Source organism: Coenobita brevimanus, chromosome 5, assembly GCF_032717465.1.
Source record: "Coenobita brevimanus isolate Jiangsu-jjx chromosome 5, ASM3271746v2, whole genome shotgun sequence".
Lineage (NCBI taxonomy): Eukaryota > Metazoa > Arthropoda > Malacostraca > Decapoda > Coenobitidae > Coenobita > Coenobita brevimanus.
In genome coordinates, this window is record NC_136958.1 from 27,686,720 (window position 1) to 27,701,690 (window position 14,971).

General features: G+C 40.5%; 1 non-coding gene across 1 annotated transcript; it reads right to left on the reverse strand.

The window, feature by feature from the left end:
* Nucleotides 1–2,804: 2,804 nt before the first annotated feature.
* Nucleotides 2,805–2,923, reverse strand: LOC145399410 (5S ribosomal RNA). The gene has a single exon (XR_013897298.1). It is a non-coding gene; the product is annotated as a 5S ribosomal RNA (ribosomal RNA).
* Between the last annotated feature and the right edge of the window lie 12,048 nt (nt 2,924–14,971).

Below are 14,971 nucleotides of genomic sequence, written 5' to 3' on the forward strand. Positions count from 1 at the left end.
GTGGGAGTGGCTGCCTCGGCAGCGGCCAGGGACTGAAAGCCACTTCCCAGTGTGATTTCACACAAGTGCAGTACAAGGAGGCACCAAGCATGGTTAATTGTTGCAGTGGTTATATCTGCCCAAAAGGACAACAAGAGAGTGATGGCATCCTTGAGGTTGAATGACCACCAAAAACCCATAAGAGTCTTCTCAGGAGTAGAAGTTGGTTGTGCGGGTGCTGTGTGTGGTGAGGATGAAGCGGGTGAAGTGGGTGGCGAGTCCATACCATCCTCGGCGTCCATGACATCACTTCCAACTGTGTTCAAGTCAAGAATTGCCTGCAGTTCCTCACAGCTGTCGGTCTTGCTGTGGAGGTGATCATAGAGGCGTTGGTGGTATAGCTGCTTGACCGTTGCAATCAACTCCTGGTCTAGTGGTTGGACAAGAGAGGTCGTTCTTGGGGGCAGAAAAATGATCTTGCATTCCTTGCTAAGGTCTGCTAGCCAGGTTGGATGACTTGGGGCATTATCAAGGATGAGCAGCACCTTGAAAGGGATGCCAAGTTCCCGGGATTTTGCCTTGGCATCGGGGATGAAATGCCTCAACAGCCACTCGGAAATGATGCTGCTTGTCATCCAACCATTGGAGTTGCTGTACCAGTATACCCCGCTGTCATCCATGCAGCGCAGATTCTTGTAACATTTGGGATGTGCTGCAGTATGCACCACAACAGGCCGCATCTTGTGTGAGCCTGATAAATTCACAGCAAACATGACTGTTATACTGCTCTTGTCGATTTTTCTGCCCCAGGCCTGGTGCTGGTGCTTACTAGTATAAGCACACTTTGGCATAGCCTTGAAGAGTAGGGCTGTTTCATTAATGTTATGAATTTGGTCCTTGCTGTAGCCACCTTCATCAATTATCCTCTTTAGGATGGCTGGATAATCCCTGGCTGCCATTTCATCCACTTTTTCATGCTCCCCCGTGAGCCGAATGTGACATAGCTCCTTCCTCTACAGAAAGTGGCAAAGCCATCCTACAGAGGCTTTAAATGGTTTCTTAACAGCGAGCTACAGAGCTGCAGCTTCGTAGAAAATCTTGGCCTGGTACCTGATGTAGCGCCCGTTCAGTGGAATTCCCTCCTCCTCTTTCCTAAGGATAAATGTAGCCAGGTACCGCTCCATAACAATTATAGCCTGGTTGGTCAGCCTGCTTCTTCCGTCCAATGCCGTCGTCCCATATGTTTTCACAGTCATCTTTATGGCTTCCCTGTTAGCCCATATAGTTCGCATGGATGATTCTGCCAAGCCTAGTTCCTTGCCAATGGCCGTGTTACCCATCCCACTCTCCTTCCTAATTACTTGCATCTTCATGGCATGGGTGATGCACTTCTTCTTCCTGGAGGAAGGGGCAGACATCTTGGCTCACAGAAAAAAATAGCCACTGAGTACACGGGGATGTACCTGGAACAACGAGTGTACCCTCTGTGCATTGTGTTTCCTCTGCTGGGACTCTCATCTCACCACCCTCCAAGCAGCACATATGGGCATCACGTGATGAGCGAGCAGCATTGATGTCACAAGGAGGGCGAAGCGTAAGTAACCATTATCGCTTCTTGGCGGGGCAATGTTGTGTACTCGGGGTAACCCTGGATTTGGGCCACTCTTCGTCCCCCAACTCGCTTACAAGGAGCTCAATTCGTGTACTAATAAAAAATACACACACACAAAAAAAAAATGTCCTCATGTACAAGGGGCATCGTGTACTCGGAACTCGCGTACTGTGGGGATGTACTGTATTCTTGTATATCCCATTGGCGTCCAATGTCCTCGATACAGGAGGGAACTGGGCATTTTCAAATTTTAATAAAGAAAGTAACCCCGGGGCTTCGCAACTATGAGCCAACAGGCAAAGGGCAGTACGCCTAGCACCCTTCCAGCAAAATCCTTCATACAGGAAATGTGGGAACCAAAGGGTTAGATTTTTTATATATATATATATATATATATATATATATATATATATATATATATATATATATATATATATATATATATATGGAGCCTCTGTGGTACAGTGGTAGAGTGTGCATTTCATACACGGGTGAACCAGGGTTCGCGCCCCGCCAGGGTAATAAACTTTGGGAGTGTTCACCCCGCCAAGTACTGCATTGGCGGACACAAGGGGTGCTATATATATATATATATATATATTTATATATATATTAATCAATCCCAAAAAACATTGTTAATAAGAAAAGACTTGCCTCCTGAATAAATTAGTCTAGAATTAGACTGCATTAAAGGTGTACCGAATATGACATTTAACAAGTGGTACCGGCCACAACAAACCTCGCCCGACAACAGTTGTTTTATTGCCGTTCAATACTGAATCGACACTGCCATTTAGTGTCAGTACGGTACACAATTAAAGTCTACGGTAATGTCGCATATGAGTTCTAGTTACGCCCTCTGAAAATCCGTGGTCTTGCATTTGACCTTTAACAGCCACTCAGGGTCAAAGGTCCTGGTGCCAAATAAGAGTTCATATGAGACTTCCTATATCTTGATACTAGTAAATATCTGTCTTCAACGAGTTTTGAGTTATTGCTCCCTGACTATCCATGACCTTGAGTTTGACCTTTCAAGCCCACATACCGTCAAAGGTCATGGCACCAATTAAAAACCTTTATGGTGCTTCCATATATTCATTCATTCATTCATTGCCAGACGCCATGTATCCCAGACGGGGTGGCCAAGGGCTTAGAGTTAATTGTTTTACAGGGAGGGGCACTAATCCTCCACCAACCCCACTTGACGTAGGGATGCCAACAGCATCTGGTGTTCCCAGGCGGTCACCCATCCAAGTACTAACCAGACCCAAAGTTGCTTAACTTCGCTGATCGAACGAGAAGCGGTGTACTCAACGTGGTATCGCCGTTGATAATGGTAAATATCTCTCAATCTTCAACCTGTTTCCGGTTATAGCCTCCTGATTTTTTTTTTTTTTTTTTTTTTAGGCTTCAGAGCCTGCTCCCAAGGCCCAGTAGTCCTACATACCATAAACCTCTATACGTCACCACTTCGCCGCTAACACCGACGTTCCATATTGAATACATGCTAGGGCTGTCTCATTCAGGACTGATGTATTGGTATTAGCGGGGGTATTTCTGCCACATGTCGGCGGGTCTTCTGATAGATCGGTAAAATCTGATTTTATGAAATTCAAATCCCTAAACTGTTCCCTGCCTCAGGGGGGATTTGAACCTGGGTCCTTTAGGGCAGCAGACCACCCCTTTACTGACTGAGCCACCGCCTCCCCCAGTATCCGTGACCTTGAGTTTGACCTTTCAAGGCCACTCAAGGTCAAGAGTTTTGGTGTCAATTGAAAGCTCATGTTACGAGTTCCTGTACGTTCATAATAGTAAACATCTCTATCTTCAACCAGTTTCGAGTTACAGACCTCTAAAAATCCACGACCTTGATTTTGGCCTTTCAGGGTCACTCGATTACCTCCAAAATTTAATCACTTTCTTTTTGGACCAGTGCCCACATATCCTGAAAGTTTCATTTAATTTCATTCAGCCTGTTTTGCATAATGTTGCTAAAAAAAAAAAAAGGGAACAAGCAAACAAACTTGACTAAAAACAATATCTCGCGTGGCTCCATCCGGCCGGGGTAAAGATGTGTCTGTACTGTAGAAGCACCATAGAAGAAGACACAAAAAAATGTCTATCAGCTTCATCTCCCCCCAAATCCTAACACCTCGAACACCAAAGCCGGTGAAATAACCTAACCTGGTATAGTTGCAGATCGGTTACAAGGTAAACTGGGTTTCCACGGACGAGAGACTCTGGTGGCTTGTGAAAGTGGCTGGATACAGATGGAGAGAGAGAGAGAGAGAGAGAGAGAGAGAGAGACGATGTGTGTGTGTGTGTGTGTGTGTGTGTGTGTGTAGGTGGGTGGCTGGGTGCTTTGCAAAATTAGAGTTTTTCTGTTTGTCTTAATTAAGATGGTCGTAGCATGTATGTAGTACTGACGATGGATATTAGTTCGAGCATAATGAGATGTGAAACTGTGTGACACGTGGCAGGACTTCTGGGCCTAAAGTCAATGTCCAAGTTCCATACATAATACATTAGCTTGTCTCAGTACGACTGTTGTGTTCCACTCCATTGCTACACTGTAATTGGGTTTCTTTTATCTGTTTCACAGATTTTGTCCACGTCTATGTTCCTAACCCATTAGCTCCCGGGGTTCCCGTGTGAGGGGTTGTGTTGGAAAGGTGCAAAGCGTATTGCCCTCCGCCTATTGGCTCATAGTCACGAAGCTCATAGGCCCCCACCTGGGGGTTCTCTTCTTTAGTAACTTGAAAATACCCAGATCCGTCCTATACTGAGGGCACTGGGAGCATATGGGTTAAGTACCTGCCATACGATGACATCGATGACATCATCATCATCATCCCGACCTCTCTTTTCCGACTCCTAAGAAAGAGATCTTGCAGTCTCCAGTCAATTTTGTTCAGCTATGAATAGGCATTATGAACTGGAATAAATAATTTTAACCTTCATTCATCCTTTCGTTATTAGAGATCTCAGAATTTGATGAAATTGGTCTGCTAGTATCAGGTATTAAAACAAATAACTATTCGCACTGAAATACATTAGTCAATTTTGTACTAAAATAGACCCAGGTACCCCTCTCCCTCTTCTTGTCCCTCTCCTTCCTCCCTTCTTCCTCTCCCATCCCTTTCATTCCTTCTCATCCTTTCCTCCTTCTATCTCTTTCCTCTTGCTTCTCTATGTCTTCCCTCTCAAGATTCACCTAATTCTTCCACTCATCGTTCCTCCAACCATCTCCCTCCCCTTCATTTTCCTTTTTCACCCCATTTCTTTCCCTCCTCCCCGGCCCTCTTATTTCCTCCTCCTTTCCCCTCTTTCTCCTCCTCTTCCCTACGTCTCCATTCTTCTTCTTCCTCTCGTTCTTCCTCCCTGTATCTCCCCCCCCACCCCGTCATTACATACCCCGCACCCTTTGCATTCTCTCCCGGCTCCTCTCCGTCTTCATCCCCCTGTCGTTCTGCATCTTTCTCCCTCGTTTTCTCACCTCTTTGCCCACCCTGTCCCTCTCTTTCACTCTCCCTTTCTTATGTCTCACTTTTTTCCTCTCCTCCTTTCCCTTCCCTTCTATTTCTTTCCCTTCCCCTCCCCCCCCTCTCTCTCTCTTCCTTCCCTACATCTTCTTGTTTTCCTTCTTTCCCTCCCCTTCCCTCTTTCTTCCTTAATTCAATTTCCCTGGCTCTTTCTCTCTTGCTTCCCTTTATCTCCCAATTTTTAGTTTTACTCCTTCATCTCCCTCTCAATCTCCCCTCCCCCCTCTCTAATTCTTGCTCTCCCTCCAACTTTCTCATCAGACGTAAGTTGTATGCATTATCTCCTCTCTCATCTCCTCCATAAACTTATCAATTTGTTTCGCCATTTCGATCACTTATATTCCTTTCTTACTTCCATCACTATTGTTGCCGCTATATTCTTCCGTATTTCCCTGCTCTTTCTCCTTTACCGTATCTTCTTTTACTGGTTTTCCCCTACATTATTCTCTTATCTACTTCTTTCACCATAATAAAATATTTTTCTTGCTCTCTTTCACTATGTCTTTCATTATATCCGGTACTTTCACAGTTTCTTTCACTTTTCCTTTTACTCTGTCACTCTTTCATTTTGCTTTCAGGCTATCTTTCACTGTTTCTTTCAGTAATTTAACTGCCTCCACTGATTCTTTCACTTTTTCTGTTATGTTATCTTCCTCCCCCCAGACCTTTTTTTTTTTTTTTTGGTAATTTTCACTACCTTCACCCTTTATTCACAGTTGGTTTCAACATTTCGTTCAGTAATTTTTCCTTACGTCGTTTCCTGTTCCTTTCATTTATTGACTCTATCTTGCACTATTCCTGTCAATATATTTTCTCAACTATTTTTACGTTTTTTCACTTTCTACTTCATCACTTGTTTTGTATTTTTTATTGCTGTAAAATCTTCATTCATTACTTCTATCATTTTCATTCTTTTTTTTTACAGTTTCTTTCATTACTTTATTCAGTATTTCGCCCGCATGGAATCGAGCGAGGTATTATTTTTGATCGTTTTTTTTTTTTTTTTTTTTTTTTTTGTTGTTGGCAACATTACAGAAGAAAAGCTGAATGAAATTAAAAGACTTTCAGGATACGTGGGCACTGATCCCAAAAGAAAGTAATGAAGTTTTAGCTGTAATCGAGTGACCTTGAGAGGTCAAAATAAAGGTCACGGATTTTTGGAGGGCTATAACTTGAAACCGGTTGAAGACAGAGATATTTACTATTATGAACATACGGGAACTCGTAAGAAGGGCTTTCACTTGGCACCAAGATCTATGACCTTGAGTGACCTTGAAAGATCAAACTCGAGTTCACGGATATTCAGTGGGCTATTACTCAAAACTCTTTGAAGGTACATATTTACTATTATCAAGTAATAGGAAGTCTCTTATGAGCTTTTCTTTGGCATCATGACCTTTGACCTTGAGTGATCTAGAAAGGTCAAACACATGATCACGGATTTTCACAGTGCGTCACTTGAAAACATTTGTGCCATTACCTTAGACTTTAAATGCGTGACCTACTGACACTAAATGTCAGTATCGGTTCAGTATTTAACAGCAATAAAACAACTGCTGTCGGGCGACGTTTGTTGTGCCTGACGCCATTCGTTACATTTGTCATTAGTTCTTCCACAGCTGCGAGGAAACCAGTTTGGAAATTTGCTTTTAGCAGCTTGTAAATTAAAGCTTCCTTCACCATGAGCCAGCAGGGCTTTATCCTAGGCCAAGGGTCTGGGAAAGGGGATAATTAGCCCAAATCTGGTAAATCTAATAATTTCCGGGGTAATGCGTGCGGTATGGGAGGTAATGCATTCTGTATATTACTGATTTTTCGCATAAATGATGTAAGTTATAATGTACAAGATGTAAAACCATGTATCATGTATCGTGATAATTGTTGCTTAGCCGCCGTACAATTGACAGATGTGTACACATACGTGGCTATTTGTTTATTTATTTATTTATTTACTCTGAAGTCTGAAGATAATATAATTATACCCAAATAAGTTATTGGGTAATACCCCAAAAAGTTCACCGACCATTGTCCTAGGGGGAACAGCAGACTTAGTAGCATTTTTTCATTAAATTTTTTTTTTGCATATTGCATCTTAGTATTCCTGTTTTGTCGATACAACTTTTTATTAATCTTTCTTTACTTATCTCTCGATCCAATATCGATTTTTTAAGTTTCAGTTTCTCTTTTTCGCCATCGAACTTATCGCCTTGGTCTGGTTACTGAGTCTCTCTCTCTCTCTCTCTCTCTGAAGCCACATTACTTCTCTTTTTTGGTGTTGTAGTGATAATTTTCTTCTACTTAAAAATGTCTTTGTTGCCCTACTTTAATTATTTCGACATGAGAGTTCTTATTGATATTGTAGAAATATTTTTTTGTGAGGGGGGGGGAGATCAAGAAGGCTGGCATTCCAAGAGCATTTGAGTGAGGGACCTGAAACTTACAGGAGTGATGTATCTTGATTGCAGGCTTCTTTTGGCACATACAGTATATGTTTTTTTCCCTACCACTAGCGCCGCACTCACTCCCTCTATGTTATTTTTTCAGTTTTTGCTGACCTGCCCAGCAAATGCTATGGAATCGATTGCTTTGCAAACATTCCAGAATGCAGTCATCAACATATACTAGTGTAACTGGGTATTGATACTGAGATTAAACAAATACTTCTTGAGATATTGAGGAATAGCCGCCATTTGCCTGAAAGTACTAAATCGGAAAATATTTAGCCGATTTTGATCAAATTCGGTGGAAATGCAGAAGGTCATGAGTGAACATGATTTCCGAAGTATGAATGACCTTGATCGTATTTCAAGGTCACAGATTAAGATCCGTAAAAAAATGAGGCATATCAAAAGTCCCTTAATATTAGGTCTACAATGATAAAAAGGAAAAAAAAAAAACTTGTTATCTGGAATGTAGAGCTCTTTAAATAGTACTTCTGCATTTTTTGAATTCTTGGTTATTTTGTCATTATCAATACAGTAAAATTGTACAGCACCTGCCTGTTATATAGTATCTTTTGTTATGTTAACCTTGTGTGTGTGTGTGTGTGTGTGTGTGTGTGTGTGTGTGTGTGTGTGTGTGTTTGATGGTTAATTGAGCTTCACTTATTTCTTTTCTGTTTAAATTTTTTTTTAAATAGACTTCTCGCTTTTGTTCATTTTTTTTGCTGTACTTTCATAATTTACGTCATTCATTTGTGCACTTCCTGGTGGTGTGATCTGATCTCTCTCTCTCTCTCTCTCTCTCTCTCTCTCTCTCTCTCTCTCTCTCTCTCTCTCTCTCTCTCTCTCTCATTTTTCTTGTAATCAGTCTTGAAATAACTCGTGGTTCAGTTGTTTTTTTATCCTTTCATCCCTGTTGTTTTTCACAAGCTTACTCACATCATCACTCCAGCAAGCCTTCACTTGTTCATTCACTCGTTGGTTCACTGACTCATTCATCATTTCATTCATTTACTCACACATTCATATTTTCCTTTTCACTTGGTTCATCATTTTCCGAGCGCACTCTAGCTTTGCTCCTTTTCACCTAACTTGGCCCAGGTCTTCTTTATTTTGCGTCTTTATTTAACGCAGCTCGATGATAGAATGTTTCATTACTACAGCTGTACATCCTTTCCATATAACTTTGTGGTTAGCATCATATTCTAATACTACACAAATGCTGCAGCTGGGTTCTCAAGATTTAGCTATGTTACTTTTAGGCGAAGCTGAAGTATATTCGGCAAGCACAATTCTAACACAGTTTTCATCTTCTACTTTTTCATCATCATCATCACAAAAGTCTTCTTCTTCCTGATCATTATCATGAGCCTCTTCTTCTTCATCACCATCATTTCTTCTTCTTCTCCTTCTCCTCCTCCTCCTCCTCCTTCTTCTTCTTCTTCTTCTTCTTTCTCTTCTTCTTCTTCTTCTTCTTCTTTCTCTTCTTCTTCTTCTTCTTCTTCTTTCTCTTCTTCTTCTTCTTCTTCTTCTTCTTTCTCTTCTTCTTCTTCTTTCTCTTCTTCTTCTTCTTCTTCTTCTATTCATTATCATCTTCATCATCATCTCTTCTTCGTATTCTTCATCTATTCATCATCATCATCATCATCATCTTCTTCTTCTTCTTCCCCAGTGACTACAACCACCTGTAGACGTCTCAAATGAATGCAGCCTCAAGTCCAAGATATGTCTGTGTTTATACTCTCATTTTGACCACCAGAACTAAGCAGAACTTTTTTTTTTTTTTTTTTTTGTAGTTCTTTTCCTGTAGTTTAGCAGCAGAATTTAATAACTGAGTAGTTTTACACATTTTCCATTATTTTTTTCCGTGGCTAGCATTGCATTCTTGCTACGCCTCAGAATTCAAGATGAACAACGGGCAGTTTTAAGTAAAGTTATGGTGGACAGAGCATAGTACTATTATTCGCTCCATTTATTAGTTGGAAATAAGGTTAAATTACGTTGATGTTTATCATCCTTTCATTGTCACCATGGCACTTGAGATCATGTACAGTAAGTCTGCGTACACTATAATCTCAATCATGAAGAATATTTTGCTTAGATCTGAGTTCAGTGAACTATTAAATACACGTTTTACAATGGCAGTACATCCAGAAAAGTACCATAGATGATTTTTGGAGTTTCTGGATAAAATATATTGGCTCTCCCTTATTCAGAATCTTTGGAAGAGTCACCTTTACAACCTTCTTTTTTGCATTAAAAGTTTCTCATGCATACAGTATACCAACACTGTATATCATTCCTCGTTTTGAGGGTTTGCCACATTCGGAAATGAAAAATGAAGAGTGAATGAAATATTGGCGAATGATGAATGTAATATCCATGCGTTTACTGGTAAGTTTTAAAGTATAGTAGTATGTTTTGGGAATATAATGTTTGAAAATTGCGCTTTTCATAGTAAAAAAGTATATTACACAATAGTGTATATCACGCTGCGCGTTCCAAATTTTTACATAGATATTAATGATAGTAGTTATTGCCGATATTACGAAATTTATCAACATTTGAATCAGGTTCAATCACCAGGTTCGGAATAAACACTCCCCCCCCCCCTCTCTCTCTCTTTCCTACTGTGCCCATATTCGTTTGGTTTTGTGTGCAACAACAGAAGCACACCGACGGGAGATTTTTTTTTTTTTTTTTTTTCGTGTTAGATCTGACAAACATGACTTTTCCCTGTTCTGTACTTGCTTCTCTTTATTTCTCCCCTTCCTCCCTGTTTTTTCCTCCCTTCCTCACCATTGGCTTCTCCCTTCTTTCCTCTTTCTATTTTTCCCACTCTTTTTCTTTCTTTTTTATTCTTTGCTCTCTTCCTTCCTTCTTGTTGTTTCTCCCATCCTCCTCTGTTCATCTTCCTTTTGCTTCCTCTCTTCCTCCGTGTTGCTTCCTTCTTTCCCTTCTGTGGCTTCCTACATTCCTCCCTGTTGCTTCCTCCCTTCCTCCATGTTGTTTCATTTCCTCCTCCCTGTTCCTTCCCTCTTACTCTCTCTTGATTCTTTGCTTCCTCCCTGTTGTTGTTTGCTTCATCCTCCCTGTTGTTGTTTGCTTCCTGCATTGTTGTTCTTCCTTTTGCTTCCTCCCTTCCTGTCAGTTGCTTGCTTGCTTCCTTCCTGCTTGGCACTTCTTCCTGTTGTTTCCTTCATTCCTGTTGCTTTCTGTCCTGCTCCGTGTTGTTTCCTCCCTTCCTCCATATTGCTGCCTTTTTTTTCCACTCCCTCTTCCATCCTTTCTTTCTCCCTATTTTCTCATCCATTCCTCCTTTTTGCTGTCTCCACTTCCTCCTTCCTTCCTTCCTTCTCTTTTGTAGGTCCGTTCCCTCCATTTTTCCTTCTCCCTTATTGCTTCTTCCTTTATTTCTTTCCTCTCTTTTGCTTCTTCACGACTTCCCTGGTTACCTTCCTTTCACCTCTCTTGCTTCTCCCTTTCGTCTCTGACACACATGTGCTTTTCTTCTGTCATTTTATTTATACGACTGCAGACTTGGATTTTGCTCTTCTTTAATATTTCCAAGAATTTGACTTTTATTGTTCTCTTACCTTTTTGGTTTGTTCTTGGATGATAGGAATAAAGCAATATCACAAGGCCTTCAGGAAAACGATTTATTTTTTTGTTAAGGCAATGTGTTTTATCAGGATCAATAGTTTGGAGTAAAATGATACGTCTTTACAGACTCTCTCTCTCTCTCTCTCTTACATGCGGTCTGACCAATCCCCACCACACCCTACGGCGACAAGCACCACATAGGCCTAAACGGCATGCAGGTTGCTCTGTTCGATTCGCAGAAATAGAATCCCCTGTACATGATTTTCTTTGTTACAAATTTTCTAAAATTAAGCAAGTGGTCAGATGGTAGATTATATGATTTACGTCTTAAATACGGTGGCCTTTTTATTATTTTCACTGGCACCAGACGATTTTATTCACCTTAAGGACTTTTTAAAATCTAGGGTTCTCTAAAAAATTTTTACACACACAGTTCCTAGGCTACTCGCTTATCCCATCAAAAGTTATATTTCTTGTTCTACAGTAGCCTACATTTATTTTTATTTTAACTTTACCAGCATTTCTCCCAGGTAAACAAAATCTCCGCAGGTCCCTTTATATTACTCTATCAGTGTTCTTATCGTTTTATAAATTATTCTTGGCACACCCAGGCTATTTCATCCAGTTTTCAGAAAGACTCTTGTAGAAAAGGGGAAATGGAAAAAAAAAAATCACTATTTACTGTTCCACATTAGTACAACCCGCATCTCTCTCAGTTAAATTGTCCGCAAGTTAAATAACATCGTCTGGTGCCATCAGGTGTATACAAAGGTCGGCTTCCTCGTGCTGAAAGGGTTAACATTATCTCATTCACTCACATCCACTCCGGAGATATCGAGTGCATTGCGAATATTTTATACACCGCTGTCCAATTCAGTCAATCGCAAAATCTTATCTCGGTGATGACCTCTGTCCATCCTTGCGTTCATTCATTCATTCGTGGACAACTTCATTCAGTTTTTAATCCATTTCCGAAATGATTTTCTCGTTTATTTATTTTATTAAGTACTTCTTCGTTCACTTCAATTGTTCATGTATTCATTTCCTCACACATTCATTCATGTATCAAAAAACAAATTTTTCATTAATAATTCGTATAGTTATATCGTATATTTTATTGTCGGTATTATACCTTAGTTAACAAGTAATTATTTGACACATAACAAAAAATAGTGTACATTTTACCAGTCCTACTATTCCATCGCTTTCCTTGTTACCTCAAAGCTAAATGATAATGGCAAGTTTTTGATTTTGAAGTTAATATATTTATAATTCATACAGGAAAGTAATTCACTAAGCTCTAATATTGCCTCCATGTTCCCTGATTATTCTGATAACGGCTGTGTGTGTGTGTGTGTGTGTGTGTGTGTGTGTGTGTGTGTGTGTGTGTGTGTGTGTGTGTGTGTGTGTGTGTGTGTGTGTGTCCAACAGAGTGCACGCAGCAGTGTTTTAATTATTGCCCTCGGGTGTTTTCCATAATCAAAAGTTAATATTTGACTGGGTTCCTGCCACTGAGCTCTATAGTATGGAAAGGCTATCTCCGCCGCGAGCGTGTGATATTGGACGCCATATTGGAACACCGGCACTGAAATTCAAATTCAAATACTTTATTTCCACTAAGCAGTGATTATTAATAAAGATACACTCGTGGCTTATAATACAAAAGCATATATGGATCATGATTTTTTTTTTCTGCCTAGTTCAACGAATTATATCGCGTACATTTAGCCAATGAATATAAAACAGGGATACCGGGGAAGAATCTTCCCACCCCACCCCAGGGGGTAGTAATGTTATAGAATTAGCAACAAGATATATTTCTTACTTGTGAAATGTAACGCCATCTCTCCTCAGTGAATTCATGTGCCCATTTTTATACCTGTAAGCTACACAATGGATCATGGCACTATATTCTCCGGAATCATCAGCTGCTGTCAAAAACCCACAGAGCAGTTCAGTACAAAAAAATCAGGAATCAGACGTGGTGTAACATGGCTGCCGCTACACCAGCGCCGCCCTGGCGGCGGCTACATAAATTACGTGGTGCTACCCATGAGAAATCCTCTCCATACTATAGAGCTCAGTGGTTCCTACGAACCATGCCACTTTGTTTTACTGTCACTGCTTCTTTTAATGCCCTCTTCTGTTATCACTAATGTCACTTCCATTCTCTCTCTCTCTCTCTCTCTCTCTCTCTCTCTCTCTCTCACACACACACACACACACACACACACACACACACAGTTTTACAAGAGTGTTTTTGCCTCTCAAACACCATAGCTTTACTCCTGTTTACATTAACTTTCAGGTTCCCCTTCCTACACACTGTCCCAAAGGATGGAATTTTGGGGTATAAAGTGCGTGAAAGGGTACAACAGGGAAGGAAGGTTGTTGGTTCACTGAAAGCAGTGATGGGAAGTAGGAGGTGAGTATGGAAGTTAAGAAGTCACTGCATGATAGTATTGTGATCCGTACCCTGACGTATGGAAGCGAGGCGTGGATCTTGTTAGAGAGGAACAAGTCAAGAGTGAGAGCAGTGGAAATGAGTTACTTGAAAGAAGCATGTGGAGTGACATGGAGGGACAGGTTGACGAGTGAAGAAGTGAAGGAACGTTGTGGGGTGGATGTGGATGTGGCTGACAAAACTAGGAGAAATACATTGAGGTGGTTTGGACATGTGGAGAGAATGGAGAATGAAAGACTTGACTAAGAGGGTGTATGCAGGTGAAGTGGAAGGAGGGAGAGGGAGGGAAAGACCGGGGATGAGGTGGAGGGATGGAGTTGAGAGGTATATGAGGGAGGGGGGAGTGAGTTGGGGGGAGGGCAGTCAAATGGTGGGTGACAGAGCGACTTGGAGGCGTTTTGTCTGCGGCCACTCTTTGCGGGATTAGGGCGTCGGGCTATAGATAGATGGATAGTTCTTTAATAAGGACATCATTTTTCACCAGTGTTTAAGTGTCCTATTTTCAAATGTTTATCGTTCAGAACGATAAGGTTTGTTACTTCCTCATTCGGTTGACATATTTCAAAATTTATTCTTCGTGTATTTGTACATTAACATGTTACGGTTGACTTCTACATGCAGACGATTAAATTCACCTGGAGGGACTGTATAAATTTTCAATCTCTTCGGGCACTTTCCTTAGTTTAATAAAAATCTTTTGACAAAAAAAAAAAAAAGAAAAAAAAGAAAGAAAGAAAGAAAGAAAATCGTTTTACGGCTGTTTGCTGTAGCTAGTGCTTAAGTTTTTTACCATGATGACGTATATATATATATATATATATATATATATATATATATATATATATATATATATATATATATATATATATATATATATATATATATATATACCGTATAGATAGATAGATAGATAGATAGATAGATATGTATATAGTTGGAGGAGGTTATGTATTCGCTTGTTTGACTGGTTGTCCAGACGATATCTCCGGAAGTTCTCAATGAATTTCCATGAAATTTTGTGGAAGGGTGGGCCACGAGCCAAGAGAGAACTGGCTATATTTTGATTCGAATTCGATACCGGATCCTATGTATTCCGCAAAATATCACCAAATTTCTTCAATGAATTTAAATATAATTTTATGAAAGAGTGGGCCATTGACGGATCCGGATCCTATGTATTTCACACATTATCCCCACAGATCCGGATCAGGATCCTTTTTAATGGCAATGGCATTGGCGGAGGTATGCGCTCCCTTGAGTGTTTTCTAGTTTTATTCTTCTGTGAGAGGATTTTCTGACAATGAGGTGATAAATAAACTCTTTTTAACCC